Raw genomic sequence first — 14,569 nt, 5'->3', positions numbered from 1 at the left:
GAATAGCATTCGAAATATATACAATAAGGCCACCACTATCACGGACTGCTCTTGAGAGTTTCAGTGTCCTGTGAAGAGTGTTATGCGAAACACCTTCCACATCGTAATCATGAAGTTCATTCGACCATGTTTCGGTTAGTAAAATGATAATATGATCATTAAAAATTGTTGTTAATTCGTCAGTATGCAATTTGTTATACCTACGACCAACAAGTCTTTGCACATATAATAAACACAATTTTATGTCACTTTTCTCCATGCATCCCTAATCCTTGGCTGGTTTCCTCGTGGTTTATTTTAGCTGCCTACCTATATGCTCCCCGTGGTAATGTTTTTATCCAAGAACCGTCAGAGGACATTTTGCCATCTGATGTTAGCACTTTTGTTCACGAAATTATTTATCGACATGAATCAATTCCACTCAATTCCAGATATTAAAAGATTCAGAAGATGAACAGTGAGTAAGGACAGTCACGATACACTGCTGGCATGTCAACCTCATTTTACTTATGACATGGTAAACATTTACACCCAATTTAGGCGTCACGGCGGAGTCATTGGCCATGAAACACCCAATGTAAACGGACATAATTTAATAAACTATAACCAACAAACAAACACAACTTCGATTTAATGAATAGGAGTATGCTACATATAATTTCATTATATGTATAATTACATTGAAAAAGTTGCATTTCCTTTGTAAATGTTTGTATTCCCCTGACCGATACGGCCACCTGTATGTAATTATACTTTGACAGTGAAGTATGATTTCATTTTGGGAAACGCGCCAAATAGTTGCCTTCTGACGTCAAATAAGAAATGAAGGCACTGATTTTGTTTTTTATCCTAGCACTGTGTGCGTCTAGTTCTTTTTGAAAGTGAAAAGAGAGCAGTTTAATTACATTTTGTTTATTTCAGAGTTTGACTTTCAAACAATGACCTTTTTCATGTTATAATACACCGTTACTTTTTAAATAAATCAACTTTGTAAACATGAAATAAATAGAGCTGTAGCAAAATATAAAACTTTAAAATAAAATGGCTATTTCTCGTACCAATTAGATGCATTTGTGAGTATGGACTGAATTCTCATTGACAAACGCAGTGTATTCGATAAACAAGTAGCATCTTTTGTGTCTTATATTTTTTATTCATCTTTAAAGGTTTAGATCGTGACATTTTTTTTTATTAATTTTACAGCGTTATCTGATAGATCATGGAAGGAGATTAGATTTATTTCGAGAAACTATTTTGCCTTTCATGACAACACCATGGTGACAGGCATTTAATAAGAAATGAAAAAGTAATGCAAATACCAAGAGAATACTCGACAGAATATTATGTCTTTCGCTTAATATTTTTTAATTGGCATTCATCCGGGAAAAACCAACAACATGTATCTCTTCAAAATATACTCTAACCACTACTTGTTCTACTACCACTACGACCACTACAACCACAATCACTACCACCACCGCCACTACCAATACCAATACTAACCTACAACTTCAATAACTACAAATACAACGAACTACTACTACTACTACTACTACTACTGCTGCTGCTGCTGCTGTGCTGCTGCTGCTGCTGCTGCTGCTACTACTACTACTACTACTACTACTACTACTACTACTACTACTACTACTACTAATACTACCACTACTACTACTACTACTACTACTACTACTACTACTACTACTACTACTACTACTACTACTACTACTACTACTACTACTACTACTACTACTACTACTTCTTCGACGACGACGACCTCTACGCCCACTTCTACTACTACGACCACTACGACAACTTCAACCACTGCAACCACCATCACCACCACCGCCACTACCAATATTCATATACAACTTCCATAACTACAACAATGACTATTACTACCGCACTACTTCAACCACTAACACAAACTAACTACTACTACTACTACTACTACTACTACTACTACTACTACTACTACTACTACTACTCGCTATTTCATATCTCCCTTTAGCTGTAACGTGTTATACATGCCATTCAGTATTTAAAACTTGAACACAATTGTCAAATTAACCTTATCATTTTCGATAAGTTTTATACCGTAGTTTTTTATGGTCAGCAAGATACACATTTGACGGCGTTTTCGTCTAAGTAAAGTACCAAACTATCGGTAAGATGGTGCGTACGATTGTGATAAGAATAATGCTGTATAACTTGGATCACACTCGCTGTAAAGTAAAAACGTCTAGTACCTTTTTCTCTTTATACTGCACTGCAAGTTTGAGCCTCGCGAGAGTGCTGTAGCGGTCCTCGCTGGGTTTGCCAGTCTTGTTGAGGACGAGTTCCAGTTCGTCCTGAGTCCGCACTCGGTCTAGTAATTTGACAACGTACTCACTCAGCTGTCGAGTCAGCTCTTTATACTCTTGCTGGAACAATGGAAAAAAGCATTTGGTGATGAACTGAAATGGGCGTGTAGTGTTCAGATGCAGAGGTGATCAGACAGTGGACTAGGTTACGTACTAGCAAGATCGTTTGAATACTGTTTTCAAAAGCGAGGCAAACATTCAATACATGATTTGCTACTAATGTGTCAGCGACCAATTAAGGTTTTTTTGTTTTTCAATATTGGATTTTACAATGCAATGCTTATTTCAACTTTGGAATACTTTGAAACACTTCTCCGCCTTGGAAAGTTGTGTGAGTTCCCTGGAGAGTTGAAAGGCTGTAAGTATTGGATCCTTGCTGGACAGCGAGATGTACGCGTCACTCGCCATACCTTTGTATGCATTCAGACGGTGTTTAGCAGCCCGTAGCTGGTCAAACTTTCGTTTGTTCACGCATTCCTATACAAAATACACAAAATAAGTCGATGTTTATTCGCAAAGATCTCCTCATTTCCCAGAATACTGTCATAAGTGCACAATAAGTGTATTAAGATTATCCTTCGAAATAAGTAGGTAGCGGACAACTACGAGAGAAAATAGTGTATTGCAATGTATATTGTTTGAAATAAAATTTCTTTATCCTGCTGGTGCACAAGTCAGTTTGACATGATCTAAGCACTTAGCTTTGTTAGTCGATGTAAGACGAGACTATGTGGTGTACCTGACATAGACAGCTGAACTTGTGTGGACTCCTGATCCGTTCCCCACGCAGTAGAAGCAGCTGTACAATTTCGTACTGATTCTTCTGTGCTGCAAGGATGAGAGGCGTGATATCGGGGGAAAATTGGGAGTCCTCGAACTGTGTCTTGAAGAAGTGATCGTCATCTCCGAATTTCTTTCTGTTTACATATTACGATAAAAGCATTTGATTTCAATTATAAGAAAAGTTTTTGTAGACTGTAGATTGTAGAATGCATTGTATGAAGAACGAAACATTTTAATTGGAATAGAAAAAGTTAAAATACAAACTCAAACGCACATTGAGAGCTAGGTGTACTTAAAAATACTTTCGGCTTTATATTTGCTTTGGGACAGGGTAATACTTGACGCTTGACGTACCTGTCCTTCCAAATCTCATAATATCTTTTATGCTTCAGGATGCTTTCAGCTATCTGTACGTGGCCGGCGCTGATGGCCTGCAGAACCGCCTCATTAACGTGCTGGCGACTTGAGCGCTCCAACAAAATCTCAACTACCTTGAATTGGATTTCGATTATCAGGTACATTGAATATAGAACATGTATTTGCCAGATTCGATTTAAATGCGTTTATACAGTTTTCTTTCTATGAATTGATAGTATATATTAAAAAAGGAACTTATTGACCATGCGTTGTTAATTCTACTTGCACTCAATGGAATATACTGTAAGGAATAAAAGCTGCAATCACACAGGCTTACTGATTGGTTTTTTTTTTTGGAATGAGCCAAGTTTTGCGCGCATATTGCAAACTAGTAAAATGAGACTGCTGACAAAAGATCAGATCGCAGATTTTTATATTTCTGCCAAAAAGGATGTTTTTTTGCTTAAAGCGTTAATAACGGTTTAAGAAAAATGCATAAAACATCATGTTTTGAACTAAACTATGAATATGTCCGATCTGATTTTTTGTCAGCAGTCTTATATGACTGGTTTTCATGCATTTTCATATATATAAATTGGCTCGTTCCAAGGTAAAAACAAATTAAAAAAAGTTCTCAAAACGTTCAATCTGTGAGAGTGCAGTTTTAGCAAACCGGAATTATATGAATATTGAAATACCTGTAATAAATATTGATATGTTAAAGTTTGTTGGATTCGTTACAAATGGACCAGGTGGTCAACGTTTGGCCATGTCTATTAAGGGAGTTTGAAGCACAAATCACTAAGTAAGGTCGATGGATTAGACAAGAATGTATATATCGACTGATATCACATTAACATGTACTGTACTATATCGATATGTAATAAAGCAGGTGTCCAGATATATAGTACATGACTTGTACATATCAAGGCATAGCATTCATTATAATGAGGCCACGGTAAGGTCATTAGGTTGCACATGTTACCTACAGTGCAGTATCTGGTTTCATCTTGAACGAATCGAAGAATGGTTTCATTAGCTATTTGTCAATTTTTTTAGATATCCACTAATACGTGTTTTGTAACAAGACAAGTGATGCCCTTTTCCTATGCCTGGTAAAGGCTAGATATGAGCTTTTATTTGTTAGTTTAGATAATTTCGCGGTTTAAACAAGTTTAGCTGTTAACAAAAGCTTAAATTGCGACTGCAAACCATAAGTTGATAATCTGTAATGTTGAACAGCTAAAAAAGGTAATCGGTAGCAGTTCTGGGCACCTTCAAGCCCGTTATGAGTCGCATGATATTTATCTCACCAAAAAAGTAACGCGAATATTAACTAGATAGCTAAATAGTTATCGCTAAAATTAAGTGGTTAACTCGAAACAAATCGCGAACGTTAACAGATTATCGTACGGCAGTTATATGCCACACTAGATTTGTGTTGGCTACCTCAAGGTGTTCGTTCCGGACAGCAAGCCTGAGGGCGGTGCGGCCCAGCACATCGATACAGTCGGCGTTCAGGTCAGGGTTGTCGCCAATCAGACGCCGTACCGTCATGATGTCACCGAACTCTGCCGCGTGCAGAAACTCGTCCTCGACATCCACTTGCTAAGCACGGTAAAATAAATCGAAGTATCATTTAACATGTATTGTACTATCAGAGTGATGACAGCATATCACGTTTCAAAGGTGTGTTAATGGTCAAAGTATGAAGCTAAAAATAAATAAAAAACACGATTTCGTGATTAAAGACGCGCAATTTCGCATGAAATTGGCAGTACTCAAGCTGCACTCACACCGATTGAACGTTTTGACATTTTTTTTATTTTTTGTCTTGGAATGAGCCATTTTTTTGAGAAAATCCATGGAAACCAGTTATATAAGACTGCTGACAAATAATTAGATCGCAGTTTTTTATATTTAAATTTCAAAAAATGATGTTTTATGCATTTTTCTTAAACCGTTCGTAACGGTTTAGACAATAAAACATAAAATTTCGAACGGAAATATGAAAATCTACGATCTGTTTTTGTCAGCAATCTTATTTAATATCATTGGTTTGCAGATTTTTTGAAAATTTGTTCTTTCTAAGACAAAAAAAAAAAGTTGTAAAAATGGTATATCTGTGAGAGTGCAGCTTTAAGTAATGGTTAAAGACGATAAGCATGTAATTACATAGATAAATGGTCTGATGCAACGCAATTATTTTGTGTATGTAGATACTTACAATCTCTAAAATAAAATGAGTATACATTGTGATAAACTTTTGTGTAAAGCATGTTTTCAATATGTAATGAAATATTGATTTAAGCATAACATGCTTTTACTCTACATTCTAAATGTCAATTTGAAGAAAAATGCTATGTTCTAAAGGTACTTGTTTGGCCAGGAATCGGACACGAATGTGATGAATTGCAAAATAGTTAATCTTAGCTCGAGTATGGTATGACCAAGGATATGAAAGAAATACGGTTTGTAAGATATGATAAACAAAGAGGTTTATTGTTTGTTTCAGCGTAATATTTACTTTTAATGTTCACGAGATGAATTCTATTGCATTCTTACACTGATTTTTTTTTATTATACGCATAAAAACGAAATAAAAATACACCTTAATGTTGCTTTTCAGAAATTAAGAAACTTTTTCGAAATTGTATGCGAACGTAACTTAATTTCGGAAATGACGTCATTGAATTGGTGTCCCAGTCCTAAGGACGTTTGCGTTTTATTTGGAATTCAAAGCAGGCTTAAACTTTAAAACCGTGAAAATTATCAAATTATTATTTTAACAGTTTAAAACAATGTAATATCAATTAAATTACACTGAAATATCTCCATAAAACACGGGAAAGCATGTAATAAAAACATACCAATGTGTTTGCGTCGTCATCGTTACAGTCTAATCTTAAACATACCGTTTATTTGCTTAATGTACATCATAAGTATGAGATGACGTTTTTGTTTTTAAGCAAAAAAATACTTCATCTGAAACAAAGGGTATTGGGCGTTATTAATCTCATTTGGTTACAATAGTTTAACTTACTGAATTCTTGAAATGTCCATACAAATGTTCCTCGTTGCGTGCGTAACTATGGCACTGACTTTTATTCAATTCAAACATTTAAATTGTTCTTCCTTTTTAGAAATACTTATATCAATATGAATGTGTTTGGTGTTGTTTTTTTACAGAATGAACGCAGACCATGTTTGTTTTATATATTCTATGCACATGAGACGAAATATAACGTCGTCTGACACATTGCTCTCATATTCAGCTATTACTTAGTAGTATACCAAGGTTAGGGATCCTATTGCATGAAAGGTACAAGTGTTATAACATTATTTCTATCCCTGACGGTTCCCTTGAGTGCTATTAAATATCATGTTACATGTTCAGGGTGTAACCCGCTTAATATCGAATGTATGTAATTGTCCTTCATTTTCTCCACCCTTCTCAATAATAAGGTACGCTGAATACATATCCTTAGGAGCCCTGCCATTGGCTAGGCAAAACATCTGCCTTCAGGTACACTATATTGTCCATGTATGTCCATGATGAACGAGAACTTTCTGCACTTGTCCGCAAACAGAGTAACTGATATGCCTCCATAGATTTAAAGCTTTCATCTCTGACTTGGAATACTAACTAGAGCTTTCCACAAAGTAGTAATATATATCTGGATATGTTAGCTTGGGTCAATGTTTCACTTCATCCTCCCAAATACTTGCATTTATGTTGTTATGTTCAAGTAAAGTTCCTGTCCCAACAGATAATTTATCCAAATATACTGCTAAATCACTGGAGGATAGTTTCCTTGCATAATCTGATAAATCACTTGTTTAAATAACTCGAAATCATTGATGTTTGCCATTACGTTCTACCATGTAAACTAAACCATTGAACTATATTGTACTAAATAATGTATTAACCTGGAGGGGCTTATCAGCAATGTATTGCCCCCACTAGTACACGTGGTCAGTTAACGAAATGCAGCATCTTTTTAGGTTATCTGAAATCCTTCATTAAAACCCAATTGTGCGTACAAGTTACTGTCAAACTATGTTGAGAGTATGTGTACCAAACCCACCTGAGTATCAAGTACTCCTTAAATAGCTCCTGAATACTGTCCACCACTGGTGGGAGTATGGATTTGGCGTACAAATGAGTCAAGTGGATGTGTGAGTGTGGCGTACCAATTAGACGGCTGGTTCAGTAAGGCATAACAATAAGGTGGATGTGAGAGTGTCGCGGGCCAATGAGGTGGATGTGAGAGTGTCGCGTGTCAATGAGCTGGGTGTGTGGTGTGGCGTACTAATAAGGCGGCTGTTTGAGAAAGGCATAACAATAAGGTGGACGTGAGAGTGTCGCGGGCCAATGAGGTGGGTGTGGCGTACCAACGAGGTAGATATGTGAGTGTTGTGTTCCAATACGTTGGTGTGTGGGTGTGGCATACGGACGAGGTATGTCTTTGAGTTTGGCGTACCAATGAGGTGTATGTGTGTGAGTTTGGCGTACCAATGAGGTGTATGTGTGAGAGTTTAGCGTACCAATATGTGTATGTGTGTGAGTTTGGCGTACCAATGAGTTGTATGTGTGTGAGTTTGACGTATCAATGAGGTGGATGTGTGTGAGTTTGGCGTACCAATGAGGTGGATGTGTGTGAGTTTGGCGTACCAATGAGTTGTATGTGTGAGTGTGGCGTACCAATGAGGTGGAAGTGTGAGAGTGGCGCACTAATAAGGTGTATGTGTGAGTGTGCCGTACCAATAAGGTGAATGTGTGTGTGTTTGGCGTATCAATGAGGTGGATGTGTGAGTGTGGCGTACCAATGAGGTGTATGTGTGAGTGTGGCGTACCAATAAGGTGAATGTGTGTGTGTTTGGCGTACCAATGAGGTGGATGTGTGAGTGTGGCGTACCAAAGAGGTGTATGTGTGAGTGTGGCGTACCAATGAGGTGGATGTGTGAGTGTGGCGTATCAATGAGGTGGATGTGTGAGTGTGGCGTACCAATGAGGTGGATGTGTGAGTGTGGCGTACCAATGAGGTGGATGTGTGAGTGTGGCGTACCAATGAGGTGTATGTGTGTGAGTGTGGCGTATCAATGAGGTGGATGTGTGAGTGTGGCGTACCAATGAGGTGGATGTGAGAGTTTGGCGTACCAATGAGGAAGATGTGTGAGTGTGGCGTACCATTGAGGTGTATGTGTGTGAGTGTGGCGTACCAATGAGGTGTATGTGTGTGAGTGTGGCGTATCAATGAGGTGGATGTGTGAGTGTGGCGTACCAATGAGGTGGATGTGAGAGTTTGGCGTACCAATGAGGTGTATGTGTGTGAGTGTGGCGTACCAATGAGGTGGATGTGTGAGTGTGGCGTACCAATGAGGTGTATGTGTGTGAGTGTGGCGTATCAATGAGGTGGATGTGTGTGAGTGTGGCGTACCAATGAGGTGGATGTGAGAGTTTGGCGTACCAATGAGGTGGATGTGTGAGTGTGGCGTACCAATGAGGTGGATGTGAGAGTTTGGCGTACCAATGAGGTGGATGTGTGAGTGTGGCGTACCAATGAGGTGTATGTGTGAGTGTGGCTTACCAATGAGGTGGATGTGTGAGTGTGGCTTACCAATGAGGTGGATGTGAGAGTTTGTGTGGCGTACCAATGAGGTGGATGTGAGAGTTTGGCGTACCAATGAGGTGGATGTGTGAGTGTGGCGTATCAATGTGGTGTATGTGTGTGAGTGTGGCGTATCAATGAGGTGGATGTGTGTGAGTGTGGCGTACCAATGAGGTGTATGTGTGAGTGTGGCGTACCAATGAGGTGTATGTGTGAGTGTGGCGTACCAATGAGGTGGATGTGTGAGTGTGGCGCACTAATGAGGTGTATGTGTGAGTGTGGCGTACCAATAAGGTGAATGTGTGTGTGTTTGGCGTATCAATGAGGTGGATGTGTGAGTGTGGCGTACCAATGAGGTGGATGTGTGAGTGTGGCGTACCAATGAGGTGGATGTGTGTGAGTGTGGCGTATCAATGAGGTGTATGTGTGAGTGTGGCGTATCAATGAGGTGGATGTGAGAGTTTGGCTTATCAATGAGGTGGATATGTGAGTGTGGCGTACCAATGAGGTGTATGTGTGAGTTTGGCGTACCAATAAGGTGAATATGTGTGTGTGTTTGGCGTATCAATGAGGTGGATGTGCGAGAATGGCGTACCAATGAGGTGTATGTGTGAGTTTGGCGTACCAATGAGGTGTATGTGGGAGTGTGCCGTACCAATAAGGTGAATGTGTGTGTTTGGCGTATCAATGAGGTGGATGTTTGAGTGTGGCGTACCAAAGAGGTGTATGTGTGAGTGTGGCGTACCAATGAGGTGAATGTGTGTGTTTGGCGTATCAATGAGGTGGATGTGTGAGTGTGGCGTACCAATGAGGTGGATGTGTGTGAGTGTGGCGTATCAATGAGGTGGATGTGTGTGTGTTGGCGTACCAATGAGGTGGATGTGTGAGTGTGGCGTACCAATGAGGTGGTGTGTGTGTGAGTGTGGCGTATCAATGAGGGGTATGTGTGTGAGTGTGGCGTATCAATTAGGTGGATTGTGTGAGTGTGGCGTACCAATAAGGTGGATGTGAGAGTTTGGCGTACAAATGAGGTGGATGTGTGAGAGTGGCGTACCAATGAGGTGGATGTGAGAGTTTGGCGTAATTATGATATTACAATAGATGAATTTCATTAACATTAACTACTAAAATATACCTTCAAAACAGAACAAAATAACCCTTAAAAGACGTGATATCGAGGAGATTATTGATGTTTGTAGTAAATAAAATAACTACTCTCATGACGCTAGTAAACATCATCTTACGCGCTTTTTGGTGAAATGCCAAAAATGCGCTTTTCTATGTATTTCTTCACAAAAATGTTATTTAAGGTATGATAGAAAAATACATGTGTGTCCGTTCCGGATAGAAGAATCCGACCCTCGGGCACGCTAAGTAGCCGGTAACTCGGCGAGCCTCGCTACCTCGCAACACAGGCCCTCGGGTCAGATTTTTAATCAGGAATTGAATGTTCGACTATTCGTCCCTGTAGTTTCATTGCATTATGTTCCGATCATTTCAAAAACGGAAGTTAACAAATATTTTCCTAACCTTTGTTAACGTTGCGGGAACCTGTGAACGAATGTTACAACAACAGTTATATAAGGTTATTATAGTCGTTTGTGTCAAATAAGGGAGTACTCTTTACAACATCTATATCTGTATAACCACGAAATACTGCACCATGGTAGAGTCCGTACTGCTCGCTCGAGTGGACAAAAGCGACTTCCGGGAGTTCGACCGACGCCACATCTTTGTCTTCGCTGCCGAGGACATGCTCTGCCACAAAAAATAAAAGCATACACATACGTGATGTTTTATTGACGAGTGTATCATACGACTGTTTTTCAAAGCATATTAGTCTAGGTAGAATTCATCGAAATAAATTTCGAAACAAATCGTCATTCCGGACAAAGTTTATTTGAAAATACATTTTCATTCGAATATTTCGATTCAAACATTATTAAATGTATTTTAATCATTTTACGCTGTGGATGGTCAGTAAGACGTCGCTAACTCACGTAGAGTTTACTTTCTATCGTGACACTTTTTCTGAAATTAATTATTTAACTGGTAGTTTTAAGATTTTTTTTTATTATAAACGCGTACTTTGATGTTTCTTGATATGGTTCACCCCTGAGATGCAACACTGCGCCTTTTTTCTCAGTTTTTCTTTTCCATCGACGGAATACTTTTATTGAACAATGATTGGAGTTTGATATTTAATTTCAAAATTGCGTTGCATCTAGAATTGCAAACACGCACCATAGTAAGATGATATGCAGATATTCACCTTTAAAGGAACTCGCTCATGTTTTAGACCAAACATTTTACCGGTATTTTATTATTATTTTAATCCTTGACTGAAATTGCGTAAAAATAAAATAAAAGGATAACGCAAAATCTGTTTTTGACGGAATCGAACTAAAAAAGGTAAACTAATATGATATCGTCTCGGTCACAGGGACTATACCTATCATATTCTGGAAATTTTATCAAAATAATTGAAAGCATTACGTGATAATATCAATCAATCACGCTACATCCTTTTCATGGGTTGCGTAAGTAACATTTGAAGTCATGGACTTTAAAGACAACGTATGAGCATATATTAACATTTGTTGAATGATTCCAACTGACAGTATCTTAGTTTTAACGCTCCTGATGATTTGACACACGTTAGTTTGTATTTTAAACAAAATCGTAAAAAGTGCATTTTCCAAACCGTGAACTAGTGCCTTTAATAGTACACGTCTTTGCTCTTTCTTAGGACCAAATAATGCGTCGGAAGGAATGTGTCACTTAAAAGGTTTCAGTTGTGTTTGACAAATAATTATATTGAAATTAGTGTTACTATTTCATGAATAAAATAACGTTTGAAATACATTCATACTTGTATAAATCCCGGTCATAATCCTGTTTAATACATTCCTTGATGTAACAGAGTATCCGACGATACCAATAATTAAAAAACAAAATAATTGATAATAATGTACATTTATTAGAAACTGATTAAACACTGATGGTTCACACTAACCTCCAGCTCTGCGATAGCCTCTTGTTTTTTGACGTTGGAGTATGGCATTTTCTTGAAGGTCTCCAAACCACCTATTTACACCATATCCGCTCTCTCTTTCCCTGTCATCATATGAGAACTACTTCAACCAATAATGTGTATATAATATCTGCGTTAAGGTCTCCTAGAAAACACCAATAATTTTTCTCAACGTGTTTCCAAGTCTTTTTATGTATTAGAAAATAATTGTTTCCCAGATATCACTTGCTATATTACAGCATCATCAAATTTCATACCGTGCTGAGGTTTCTTCTCCTTTTGATATGGATTACTATCGTAAAGTTTTGTTTACGTTATGGGTAAGTAGTATTGGTTTTCCAAGCAATTTCAGAGGCACATGATATTTCTTCCAGCTGAATATGTTCGCTAAGGCCTTTCCTTGTTGTAAACTTGTTAAGCGTCCGCGTCGCCTTGGTTTTGAGATTTATGAGCAAAAAAACATTTGAAATATTTTCGATGTTCGATGATTTGAGAACGATAATGTTAGTTGATCCCATAACGATATACTTATTCAAACGATTTACTAAATACCGCTATCAATAAGACGATTGACACCAATGAATTGCAAGATGCGCAAGTCTCAAGTAACACTGAAAACTTCGATTCAGGTCGATTTTATTTCTTTTCTTTTTTTGAAAGTTTTTTTTCTACAATAGCTAAAGCTATTTAAGGGTCATTATTAACACAGTTAGCTGTTCAGTTAAAACGTCTGCAGAAAGAGTAGATGCCTGTTGGCTGTTTGTTATTGTGGAAAACCTAGGCACTCGGCGCGACCCATTTTCCCATCCCAACCCCCCTTAAATCGTCCAAGTTAACCTTTCAAAAAAAAAACCCTGCCATCACTTAAACAAATCAAGTTTGCTTCACAAGGAGGAGGACAAGTCAAAGGTTACGCCATTAAGCTACGCACATCTAACGTCAAATCCTGAACCCACGTCTGCAAGGTTTAGTAAAAAAGAAATATGTTCAAATAGATAATGGCGATCATTTGTGAACAAGGTCTTGAAGAGTGTATGAGAAAGCAGTATGAACTTCAAATATGCACATTGTTTCCACAGTCATTTGATAGATATGAGCTCCTGCTTTGGTGTCATATAACATGAACTATATTTAGTGGCATTTAACCTAAACAAATATTTTCCTAAGATTTATCAAAGGGGTCACTCCTACCAACAATCTAGCATAAAAAACTATGCATAACAGCAGCTTGAAAATGTCAAAATCTCGAAAGGTCTAAATTGGCTAAAGTCGGACATATTCGATTTGATCGAAAAGTTTTGAGTACAAAAAATATGCCAAGAACGCAAACGCAAACGAAAGTTGCAACAAAAACATGTATTCCAAAATTTTTCAGTACAGTCTCCGGTCCACTGATCAACACATTCGTTTGGAGGGAATGTACTCCGTTAGGAGTAAGGTTCCCCTTTAGGCCAGAGTTTTTTTTATTTTTTGTTTTTCGGGAGCGCGGTTCCTAAATATTGCAAAACCCAAATAAGAAAAAGATTCAAATTCCTAACTTTATTTTATTTTTCCGCCGCCCGTTTCTTCGATCTCCGATAGAAAATAAAATTTAGTGTTTTTTTTTTTATCCTATTGCTAATTTCACAACAACAAAAATTATCGCGCACAAAAGATGGCGAAAGCCGGCGCTTTTGGTATGACGTCACCATTGCGTCATATGTACTTCCGTTGTGTGGAAAATTCTCAATAGAAAAATAATGTTTCAATGACTGATAGACATGTTTTCACATGCTCAATACACTGTAAATCAAAAATATCATTATTCCTGAAACTTTTATACCTTGAGTTTCTATTATTGCTTGATTTATCATTTAGAATAGAGACTTAAGCATAAACTGCTGCCCTATAGTTGAAAGGTCATTTTGGTAGAACTGTCATGGCGGACTGTGCAATTTTTAGAGTTTGTTTTTCAAGTGGAGATATTTTTCTTAGGAATAACTTGACCCACCTTTTAAATTGGCTTAAAAGGTAATTTAAAGCTTGTACTTTAAGAATATATTGTTATCATAGTCTGCATTCGCTCGAAATGCCTTTAAATGTTGTCTAAAAATAATCATTTCACATTGAATTATAGAGAAAATGACAATGGTGGTGTGTAACCTTCTTGCTTATGATGTTAACTGAAATATGTTTCATTGTTTTGTGATATCACATGAATATATATGCCATGATGAAAATAAAACTTGAAAGTTATACCAACATATCGCATACCAGTTTAATGGGCATTGGCTCCTCTTTTCATGTCACTCATTTTAAAATGGATTGTGTTGTATGTTGATTAAGAAACTAAAACAAATTGACTCTACGGTGAAGTCTGGTAAGTTGAGTTACATACCTTGTTTCTTTTCTTGTATATCAATGACATTAAATTTCTTCAGATG

The 14,569-nt window shown here is 37.7% G+C and overlaps 1 pseudogene; it reads right to left on the bottom strand.

Moving 5' to 3' along the window:
* LOC128226220 (short transient receptor potential channel 7-like) overlaps nt 1-12,176 on the bottom strand; it is a 40,879-nt pseudogene extending 28,703 nt beyond the window's left edge.
* Nucleotides 12,177-14,569: the final 2,393 nt, after the last annotated feature.

The sequence above is a fragment of the Mya arenaria genome, chromosome 3 (assembly GCF_026914265.1).
Source record: "Mya arenaria isolate MELC-2E11 chromosome 3, ASM2691426v1".
In the NCBI taxonomy this organism is placed as follows: Eukaryota; Metazoa; Mollusca; class Bivalvia; order Myida; family Myidae; genus Mya; species Mya arenaria.
Note: the sequence above shows the minus strand (reverse complement) of the source record. Positions and strands in the feature narration are given on the sequence as shown.